Raw genomic sequence first — 12,201 nt, forward strand, 5'->3', positions numbered from 1 at the left:
AGATGGGAAACAAAGCTGGAGAAGAACAGAATGTGGAATGGGAGAAAAAAACAAAACAACAGAAAGCAATGCTTGAGAGAAATCAAATGCAGGGAAAAAAGAAAACACTGAGTGCTCACCAGTTGGGGTTCCGTGACTTGGAAGAGCAAACAGAAGCCCTGAGAGCCAAAGGCTGGTTCCGTACCCCACAGCTAATCAGCAGCTGAGCAAGGATAAGGGTGCAGGGCTCCAGCTCCTGCGTCACTCACTTGTCTTCCCTCCTCCCACCCTTCCTGGCCACCCCTTCTCCCTGCTCAGCCTGTCCTTGTCAGTGCACATTGACGAACTGCCAGAAGGATTTTCATTTCCTCTGTAAGGAAGCTTTCGGAAGAAGGAACTATAAAAGAAGCAGGTCTTCAAAATGTGTGGAAGAAACACAAATCAGAGTGGTATATGAAAGAACTTAAGGCCACAAACTTTTAAAGTCCAGGACCATGTGTTGTCTAACACACATAACATAACTGGCAGCAATAATGAGGGCAAACGATGTTCATCTGAAATGTGAGTGAGGAATTGAAGGGAATGTGTGTAGTATCTAGGCCCATGTTGATAACCACACAGTCAGTGCTGGGTCCAGTTCTTGTCCCCTCCTCTGCTTTCCAGCTCTGCCACTGACTAGCCCTGTGACCTTAAGTGTGTTACTTTATCTCCTTGTATCTCAGTTTCTTCATCTGTGAAATCCCATCCGTGAAAGCAATTCAAATAGCCAAATGCAAAAGTGTAAAGAGGAAATGAAGTTTCCAGATATCTCAAAGTCCCTATCATTAGTAGGAAGCTGTGGGAATCAGCAAACCAGCTGAAGGAAAACATATTCCTTGCTGACATTTCAGCGGAGGCTTTCAGGCCAAATCAGGAGCAAGTCTGCATATTTCATCAACTGATTTGTCACTGTCGGACTACTCAAAAAGGTCATCTTTCTCCAGGTCAAGAAGAGCAAGGCCAAGTATCCCTTTCCATCCTGGTGCCCAAATGGGGAGCTTCAGGCTACCTCATGCCCTGGGTACCAGATTGGGGTGTCTGGCATCAGCAGTGGTAGCAGACTGCAGGCTTCAGGCAGCTCAGAGGCAACCTGAGCCATCCATGCAACCAGGCAATAAGGAAGAGATTACAGGGACTCGTGGGGTGTGCAGAGAAGGCTTCTGGCAGGATGAAGTGGAGTCTAGAGGCCTCACCAGGCCGTGCAGGGCATTTCACATCAGTGATCCAGGTCAGACAGAGCTGCCAAGGTTTGCTGTTGCTATGCCTGTGCCAGTGCAGAGGAAATAAGCCTGGCTTGCTGGCTGCCTGCACCCAGCAGAGTATCCATCCTGACATGCAGGGCTGATGAACTCTGAAGTCCCCATTGCTCTTGCAGACAGGCCAGCAAATTCTTCCCTCCCTGGAATGGGATTTCCTCAGGAGAATTGTGTCCTTGGTGTCTCATAGGTGACATCCAACAAGAAGGTTGCGTGTTGGCTCAGAGGGATTTCTCCCACTTCGGAGCTCAGAGGATGGGTCAGAAAAGCCCTTCTTGGTCTCAGAGTACCTTGGGAGCTTCACAGACAGGATGTCTTGGCCTCGCAATTGTTTGTTAGGCATTTGCCCTCTTTGGAATAAGTAACAGAGCAGCTTGGCTTTCAAAGGGCAGCCAAGGCCTGGTGGGGAGGCTCTTCCAGATGGTGGTGGAGCAGCCAGCAGCAATCCCTGCATGGCTTTCTGGTGGCTCAAGCAGCTTGGATGTGCTGGATCACAAAGCACAAAGAACCCTAACTTCCATTGTCTCTGCTCTCTAGAAAGTCTGGATGGGTTCTCCCGTTGGGATAGAGGAGCTTCTTCTATGGAGGTTTCTGAAGCTATTATAGAGAGAGTGGAGTAATACTTCCTTCATCATATGGTTCAACAACATTTACAGAAGGTTACCCAGAAAAGCCACCTTGAATGAGTGAGGAAGCATTCCCGATCAGCTTCAAGGCTGCTCTCTGAGTCTCTCCTTTACCTCCAGGGCTCAGTTCAGCAGGATTTGACTCCCTCAGTCCAAAATTTTTCTTCCCTAACTTCTCCCACACTTTGAGCCACCAGTGAGAACCTCAACACTCATATTCCAAACCTTCCTCCAGGAAATGGCCTTCCCACATTTCCCTGAGGCTTGTCCTGCAGGAGTAATTAATCCACATTTGGCATCCTTAGCCAGGTGTGTCTGACTTAGGGGGTGAGGCAATATAGGGGGTAGGTGGGGAATGAGCTTCCAGGTTACAGAGAGTGGTGGGAATCTTGGTCCTGCCACTTCCAAATCATGTGTCTTGGGCAAGTCATTCAATGATAAAATAGAAAAAGATTCATGAACTTCATAGGGAAAGAGACAGAGAGAAGAGAAGAGAAAAGAGAGAGAAGAGAAGAGAAGAGAAGAGAAGAGAAGAGAAGAGAAGAGAAGAGAAGAGAAGAGAAGAGAAGAGAAAAGAAGATAGTGCTTAAGTGCCTAGTGGGTAGTGTTTGATAAGATGGATCCATTATTATTCTGATGGAAAATTCTCATGTGCACAGACACAAAATTTTCAAAGATTTTAAATAATTTCAAGAGGACTGTTTGTTAAGAATCCTGACCACAGGTGATCAGATCTGATGACTTTATTTTGGGGGGTTAGGAAGATGGAGCTAAGCCCCAAAAGAAGTGACTTCCCTGTGGTCACTCAGCCACTCACTTAGGAGCAGAGTGAAAGCTCAGAACTGGGACTCCTGACTCTAATGCTCTCTTCCTGGCCATTTGCCTTAGAAAAGCCAAAGAGACCTCGTGGTATCACCTACCATCTGCTAAATGAGAGTGGTTGGCAAGAGATTCTCCTTACACGGCAGGGAACAGAAAATTGCTCTATTAATTTCCTTGTAGACAGTGGTGAAAAGCTCATTCAGGAGAAAAATGGGAGCGTGTGGGTGATCAATCTGATGCCACCCTGATACCACCCTGATGTACCTAACAACCCTCACAGAGGACAGCCTCAGTGTAATAAGCTTTCAGTTCCTCTGGGCTCTGTTTGTGCTGGACATCTTCTGTTTGCCTCTCCAGATGTGCTTTCCATTGGATCCTCCCCTGTTCTCTTTTCTGGAAGCTGACCTGTGTAGATCACACTAAAAAGTGTCCTTTGTGTTTGGATTATGGTTTAGTTGAGCCAATCAAGAGTCCCAGCTGGAAATCAGAGGGAGGATGGAAGTGAGGATGGTGAATTACTTTCTTCTCTCCCTGTGAGATCCCTTCCATCCAGTCATGTCACTCAACACAAGGTCAACACATGATGATCTGTTCTAGATGACTCCTTGAGGATTTATATAACTCTTCATCCCCTTGAACCTAGGGGCAGTGACTCTTCTCTTGCTAACCTTGAGGTGTTATACCTCCCTTTGTGGTTTTCAAAGGCCCCATCCATATCTTTGTAAATATCTTTTTGGAGATGAACTGTCATTGAATTATCCTTAGTGTGTCATCTACTTTATTTTGGGACTCTAACTGATATACTAGTCGTAACTTAGCCCCAACCAAGATCCCGCTACAGTTACCCGGGAGATGACCTGTGTTGGCTAAGGAGACGCTTACATATCTAGTAACACTTGTCCTTCAGAACGTGCCTCTGTCCTTGTTCTATTCTCTTTCTTCAGCCCCTCTCAGGAACCCAGCTAAAGTTTTGCTGGTGGTAGGAATAGGGTCTGGTTTATCTTCCATGCCATGGGAGAGGTGCCTGGTGTCGGAAGTGACAGGTAAAGGTGAATAAAGAGCTTGGGGGACTTGGTCATCTGGCTAACCTCAGTCTCTTTTCTCTTGTAAACTTCATAAAGCTTCTTGTGGTTTTCTAACATGGTCTGAGCTTCACAAAAGCAACCTGAAAAGTCATTAAATACAGTGGCTTTACAGCCTAACCCTAACCCTAAACCCAATCTCAACAGTTAGGAAAACAGAGTCCTTGAGATATGGAGACATGATCAGTTAAAATATAAACCCTCATTAGTGTCGGTAAAGAGAGTTGCTGGTAAGTCAAGAAGTTAAGTTTGAATCCCCAATCCTTGAACTTTTTGTTCTTACTCTACATTTTTCTGATTTTGTCTTCCATAAAAACTATTTTAAGATAGTTCCTTGAGGACAAGAAATATGTTTTTAAAAATTAATTAATTTTTGATTTTACAAGTATTTATTTGGCACCTGCTGTGTGTCAGACAGACACTTATCTGGATATTGGAGATGCAATAATTAATAAGAAAGAAATGATCAAAGAACACAGTCTAACCCAGGGCAAACTATTATGTAGGCTGGTTGTTTACTTTGTTAATAAAATTTTATTGGAATACAGATGTACCCATTTGTTTATGTAGTGCCTACAGCTGCTTCCCAGCTACAAGGCCAAGTTGCGTAGTTGCAACAGAGATTGTATGTCTTGCCAAGCCTCTACTATTTATTATCTAGCCTTTTACAGCACGTTTGTTGACTCCTGGCCTAGCCATATACCTTTCCAGTACCTGGCACAGAGGGAGGTACACATTTTTCTCTCAACAAATACTTTATGGTTAAATCAAGAGACTAGATCAAGCTAAAAAGCATCACTGTTATCTTAATAGTAGAAAATAATTCTTAGTGGATTATTTTTAATCTTTGCATTTTAAAGAATTTGCTGAAATTTCTAGATGCTGTTGACACACGAACAATGTTCTTGCTTTTTATTTGTGGATCAGTGGGAATTCAACACACCTGTGCAACTGTGCAAGACGTTTCAAAGGGGAATATATTCTGATGCACGGGTAGGGGGAAGGATTGAATGGAACCTTGATTGCTCCCATTCCAGAATGTGTCATCTGGTATTCTGCTGCTCTTAGCTTCTCTAAATGCACTTATGCTGTGAATTTCTTTCCAACTTATTGTTCATAAATACTTGAAGAAAAGCAATGAACTCAGAAATCCCTTTTAACCATTTCCTTCTTGTTGGTATTTAACAGCACAAATCTGTGACTGTGATGTTCTCTGGGACTGAGGCACAGGTAGAATAAGGAGGGTACAGGCCATCTGAAGGACTGGCAGTGTCCATCCTCTGTGCAGTGTCTCTGAGTAACACCCTAACTAACATTTAAATAGGTGCAAGCTGCTTTCTCTGATTCCTTGTAAATCTGAGATGCTTATCTCGTTCTGGGAACTCAGACTGAGTATTATTAAAATTGAAAAGAAAAGAAATGCAATTGATTCTCCAAATGAATAGTTTTATAAAAAATTAAAATTAGGATGTTGATGAAAGAAGCCATGGCATTCCATAAAGATAAGGGAAGGATAATGTTGTAGATATTCCAGGAAAGAGAAAGAAAGAAAACAAGACTACGTCTAGGCACATCTGTAGGAAAAGCCGCCAATTCTGACTTTGATTTATTTACTCGGTGCCTAAAAACTGGCTCATACATACTCTTCTGGACATGAACACAAAATATTATGAATGGAAATTACCCCAATTAAAGATCTCTGACCTCTGACCTCTGGTTTCATCATGATCAATTCAATGAAGAAGGAATTTACAAAGACCCTCCTGTTTTCTGGGCACTGTGATCATCCTAAGAGATGCAGTACTGATGCAGATAACAGTGCCTTCCTAAGGGAATTTACAATTTAGGTGAGAAGGGTAGGAAAACTGGCTACATTTAAATAAAACACAGCAATACAATTCCATTGCTATATAAAATTTAAATGGCTATAAAATCCAATGAAAGGCAGAATTAATGAGAGATGGAAAAATGCAGAAATTTTTCTGGTATTGGAATTAGGCATTGGAATGATAAAAAGAGAGGAGGCTATTCCAGCAGATAAAACAGTGTGAGCCAAGGTAAGGACAGATGATCTGTCATATGTAGTTGGATTATAGGAAACCAGCTCTTGGTAAAGAGAGAGGAAATGTCGCCTAGGATTTTAAATGTCAGTGTGAAAAGTTTGGGCTTACCTGCAGATGATGGGGAGCCATCAAGGTTCTCAGCAGTGACTTGGCATGCTTGGAGCTTTTAAGATTGAAATGTAGTTGTGTATATGATAGATTGGAGATATAAGAAATTGGAGGTGGGGAGACCGCTTAGGTGGGGGATTATAATACACTAGATGGGGACAAACATGATTATAGAAATGGGCTTTCTATGGAGATGCCCCAGGCAGGCGTGGCAACTGTGAGAATCTGGGTGAGAAAGAGATAAGGGGACGTGACTAAGTGTCTAATTATGTGGAAGTGATTTACAGAGCGGGTTTCAATATAGAGAGACATGTAATAATGTGTGTCCCAGTCCAGACTGTGGCTAAGACAGACACACTAATGAAGATGAATTAGTTAAAAAATAAACACATCTCCAGGTCTTCTATACTGATCTGTGCTTGTTAGGCCCTTTAGCACCTAATTCAAGAATGGCCCTCCTGCAAGAAGAAGTTTCTAGCCCTAGAAACAGGTCTTGCTTTTACAATGCAAGCAATTAGAATACAAATAATTGTAGAAAATTTGTGGAAAAAAAGGCAATGTCTTTTATGCTCTTACCACTAAATATTCTATTATAGTGCCAGGCATACAATAAATGATACTATATGGGTGCAGAATGAATGATCCTGATAGACAAGTTACAGAACAAGAGGTTATATACACATCAAAGCCAGCTCTGAGAATGGTGAGCCATGGGCCATGAGAAGGGAGGTTCTCTAGGGTCAGGAAGATGATCATCAGGTCCATCTGGACGGAGCCAGGAGAGTTCTAGAGAAGAGTCATTACAATGGTGGAATAGAGGTTCTTGGGGGATTGGGAATGGTGCCTGGAGAGGCTGAAGCACTGCTGATATTGGGGTGCTTTAATGCCGCACAGAGATGAAGTGGTGACAGAAAACAATGATGGGAATATGTTTTGTTAGACATCAGAATATTCTACAAAGCTGTGCTAATGAACAGTATAGGGTATTGGGATAGAAATAGATGAGAAAAAGATCAGTGGAACTTGAAAGAATACTGCATAACTGAAGAAAGAACTTGAGGCAATTTACTAGCCATCTAAAAAAATTAGGTCCATATATAAAATAGTATACAAAATTAATTCCAGGTAACTGAAAGATAAAAATGTGAAAAGCAACATTATAAAGGATGAAACTATAGGAAAAAATAAAAAAGAAATATTGGGACAGGGATGATTTTAAGTTAGACACAGAAGTTGATTAATTTCACTGGGCACAATGATCTAACAAAAAAAAAATAAACTATGTTAAAATGCAATAAAGTATATATTGCAAATATTATATTTCAGTCTAGTGGGTAAATACTTAAAATATATAAAGAGTTTCTGTTATTAATCAATAAGAAAGATAAAGAGGCATGAAATACATGTAGGTAATTCACAGGAAAAGAAATGCAAATGGCCAGAGATATATGAAAACATACAAAACTTCATTTATAATGAAAACAACACAAATTAAACAACAATAAAATAGAAGATCCCCCCAAATTTGGAAACAAGGATAAACAGGAAAGAGGAGGCAAAGGGAAGGAAGACGATAGTGAGGACTCCCGAGAGCTGGTGGTGCCAACATAGACTGACACGGCCTCGTCTGGCAAAAAATTTCAAGTTTATCGAGATGTAATGTGTATATTCTCGTTTGGCAACTCTAAGTGTTATCCTAGAAAAATATTTCCATGTGTACACAATGCAAGGTACACACTGAGTGTTGTTTAATATAGTGACTGACTAAACACAGCTAAATGTCCATAGTAGGGTAAATAAAGCATCCCACATCCATTCCATGGAATATTATGCGGCAATGAAAAATATGGGATAGGCTTGTATGTGCAGTCATAGAAAGGTCTCTAAGGCATCTGCTGTCATTTGGGGGGGAAAGCAATTTATAAGACACTACCTAATTCTCTCTATTTAAAAACAAGTAAACAAAACAAAAATACATTATTCTAAATTTAAACATATGTACGTGTAAATATGTAGAATAAGACCTGACATATATACACCAAACTGCATAAAATTATGTCTGGAGAAGGCTGTAAAATTGGTGTGACAAAGGGGATCTCTCTTTAGAATTGTTTATTTGTTTGACTATTTATAAGATGTATAAATTAATTATTTGATTAACAATAATAAAGTAATTAAAACCTAACCCAAATAGGAACCCAAGCACACACATACACAAGATTATGGCTTGGAGCTACAAAGAGCTTGATCTAAGTATTCTTACATTGTATAACTGCACACTCCTCCTTTCCAGTAAACTTTTTATTTCCCTGTTAGGATTTATTCTTGGGTATGTGCAGGCCAGAGGCTGATCCATTCACTAATGAAGCACAAATTTGAATATACGCTTACTTTAGGGGTAACAGATGTTGCATCTGACGTCCAGACCTAGGCTTATGTGAAGATCATTAACTCAGGTCTGACTCACATTACATTTTGTGAAGATAGAGGACAGCCTTTCTTATCTTTTTAAAATAAAGTGATAAAAATTCCAGCTCTTCAGTGATGTGAATTTTTTGCCTGCACTGGTTTTTCAGCAGGTTTTTACACTATCCCAAGTCCTCTGTATAATATTGATCCCATCACTGACTAGAATCTAGCCTTTAGCCATAAACGATGGGAAATTATCGAACTTTTACTTATATAATCAAACAAATAAACCAGAACGGACACACTCAAAGAACTATTTTTGCTAAGCAGTACATTTTCTCTGCAAAACAGAAAAGTCGGGGAAAATCAATCGTGGCAAAACTCAGCGGGTGGAAAGGTGTTTTACATGGATGCCTGTTCTGAACACCTTGCCGACTTCTCTCCTGTGGGCTTCACAAGAACGAGCAAAACAGGTACAAACTCTCTTTAGGATTTTCCTTTCGTGGTTTGTCTTTGGAAAATCTGGGTTTTGAATTTTAAATCAAAGGGAAAGAAGGGGAGGCAGCTGCCTGAGTTTGCCCCAGGGACAGCCCCGTGCCCCACACCGGCTCCCACCAGCTCCGTTGGGCTCAGCAGCTCTGCTGAGCTCCTGGGACATCCCCCGCGGACCAGGGGCTGGGGGGTGAGTTCCACAGGGCCCCCCTCGGGCTGCTCAGGGTCTCAGGATCACCAAGGCGGGTTAGAGAGCGAACTACCGAGATGCATAAAGCACCCCGCTTATTCAGCAGGACCTCTCAAGGCCCGTGTGTCAGGCGCTGCGCCAGGTCCTGGGTGAAACATAATGCAGGTGTCGTGCGAGATGCGCAGGGATGGCAGTGGGAGCACAGCCCCCTAGGGGGGACTTAGAGGGACACTGGGGGGCTCTGGGAAGAGAGGTGTGAGACACACAACCAGATGTTCAAAGGATTAGTAAGATTTGTAAACCAAGGGATGAATCATGGCAGGCCCGGCCTGTGCCAGGCACTGTGATGACACCTGGGTCCCCTCGCTCACAGACTTGCCTTCCTGTCTCCATCTCTCCCACCCTGACCGGAGTTCTTCAGCATGTCCTTCCCTCCGCCCCTGGCCACCGTCCCAGGCCCCTAAGCCTGCTGCACACGTGCCTCCTTACCCACCCAGTGCAGCAGGAGAGCCTGGACAGTCTTCTGGGTCTCCCATTTCATTCTTAGCGTCCTGTCCCTCCTCCCTCAGCCTGTCACCACCCAAACGACAGCAAACTAACTGACATCCCTCCGTGGCTAGGCAATCCCTGCTCAGCTGCTGTTTCTTGCGTGCAGAACCATGCCCTTGGAAAGCACTAGCGTCCCTGTAGCCAGGGCTGCTCCGGATGCTAAATCATCCTAATAGCCCCACTCACTCCCCTTGCTTTCAGTAACGACATCAGTCAGGAGAACCCTCCCCTCAGCAACCTTTTTTCTCCTGAGATCTAATAGACACTTTCCAATTTGCAATTGAATTTGGCATCATCTGCACTTTTTAAGGGCTACACTTTACTAGGGAAAACTCCCGAGCTTATTCTAATAACCTCCTATAATGCGTAGTGTCTCTTTCATAAGGAGTTTTCCAGAATCTTTACTTATGTGATGAGCAGACCTCCCAACCACCCTTCTCACACTCACCCCTCACAATTAAAAAAAAATACATATGCATATACGTGTGTGTGTGTGTGTATATATGTTGAAATTTGGCACCTGCTTCATAATTATTTAGCAACGTGACTCAGCAGTTTGGAAGGAAGTTAGGCGAAGGCAGAAAATTTGCCCTTGTCAGAGGGAGAGAAGGGAGGGAGAAAGGGGTGGGGAGCTTCTGATGTTTCCTCCTCTAAACACGGGGAGTTCACTGGGCAACAATTTTGTCAATTTTCTTCCAGTGTGTCAAGTAAACGTTAAACTCTTTCCAGGCTGGTGGTTGCACTATGGATCTAATTGTCCCTAAACATCATCAAACATAAAGCCTTGCAAATAGTGGACTAGTGAATGATATTTTTGTCACGATGATCAGAAAAGTAGAGAGAAAAATCTTAAGTAAAAGAGGCAGAAGAATATGTGGGAGGAAAGACAAGTGCTGATGTTGACAACTTAGGTCTTCCAAAATGTATCAGAATATTTTCTTTTAAAATAAATAAATACTCATACCCAGAAGTGAGATTGCTGGATCACATGGTAGTTCTACTTTTAGTTTTTTTGAGAAATCCCCATTCTTTTTTCCATAGTGGCTGCACCAATTTATCTTCCTACCAACGGTTTACAAAGGTTCCCTTTTCCATACAACCGATACTAATTTTTTTAAAAAAATATGTCTTTATTGGCTTCAGAGAAAGGAAGGGAGAGAGAGAGATAGAAACATCAATGATGAGAGAGGCATTGATCAGCTGCCTCCTGCGACCCAGGCATGTGCCTTGACCAGGAATCGAACCACAATCTCTTGGATCATAGGTTGATGCTCAACTGCTGAGCCACGCTGGTCGGGCCTAATTTTTTTTTTTTTAATTATAGTTAGGAGGGTTAGGACACACTACCCCAAATATGGTACCTTGGCATACTGGATGTTTCAAGCTGGAAGAATTTGAGAAATTGTATGTGTAAGAAGGACCTTCTGACCCTCCCTTGAACCAGGTCATAAAACCTAGGAAGGACTTTCTAACCTTCCCCTGAAGAAGGTCATAAAAGCCTCGTGCAAGAGGTACCCTCCCTAAGCCTGGAGAAAGGGAGCATCCTTGTCTTTGAAGACAAAGGGGACACAGAGAGGAATCTAAGTGAACAGGCCTTGCTAAGTTTACTAAAGATAGTTCACTTTCCATAACCCTTCATCACCTAGCGTAGAAATCATTCCTTTGTGTCTTCTTTCTTTATGAAGGTTTCTGTGTCCCGTAAAACATGTATTTAATAAATGCGTATGTTTTTTTTTCTTGTTAATCTGCCTTTCAGTACAGGGGACCCAAATGAGAACTTGGAAAGTAAAACAACGTAGCATTTCACATTAAAAATAACAATTGTAAATAGAAAAAATATGATCTAAGGAGACACAAAGAGGTTAAGAGTGAGAAATGTGTTAATAGAAATATTGTGATTTGTGTTTAAGAGTTTTCTGTATTTTCTAAACTTTAATAAATATACACAATTTTTAAATAAAGAAAAACCTCTTAGCTTCTTAAAAATAACCCATTCCTTTATCTTCTCGTCTTTTGACAGGGGACCTTTCTGAGTAGCCATTAAATTAGTGCTACCAGGAGAAGAAAAACACAGACTGTAGGGATCTATTATGGGTGGTACACAAAGCACAGAAATGAGAGCTTTGGGTCTCTTCCTGCTCTGTGATCTTGGAAAAGTCACCCAAATTCTCTGACCCTTATTTCTCCCTAGAAATGGGAATAACAGTACCTGACGGATCATCTCATTAACTAACAAGACAATCAGGCAAGATTGAATGAAGACTTTGGAAAATGGACAGAGCTTTACAAACATCCATTATCTTTCTGTTTCTGGCTCTCAACCTCTTCAGAGTTGGAACTCTGCCCCTTTACCTCTTATTTTGCTGAATTTGAAACCAAAGTCATCCACACCCACTTTCATTCTCATTTCTTTTCTGGACTCTACCCCTTACAAAGAAAATCAGTGTACAGATCTTGCCTAGCCTTTTCCTCTTTTTCCTTCTTTCTACATGAATTTCAACCAGAAACATCTGCTGTCATATTAGGAGTGACTAAGCTTGATGTGACTTTCTCAATTTAGGTATCTAAGATTATCAACTTTTGCTT

Source organism: Miniopterus natalensis, chromosome 14 (assembly GCF_054644295.1).
Source record: "Miniopterus natalensis isolate mMinNat1 chromosome 14, mMinNat1.hap1, whole genome shotgun sequence".
Taxonomy (NCBI): Eukaryota; Metazoa; Chordata; class Mammalia; order Chiroptera; family Miniopteridae; genus Miniopterus; species Miniopterus natalensis.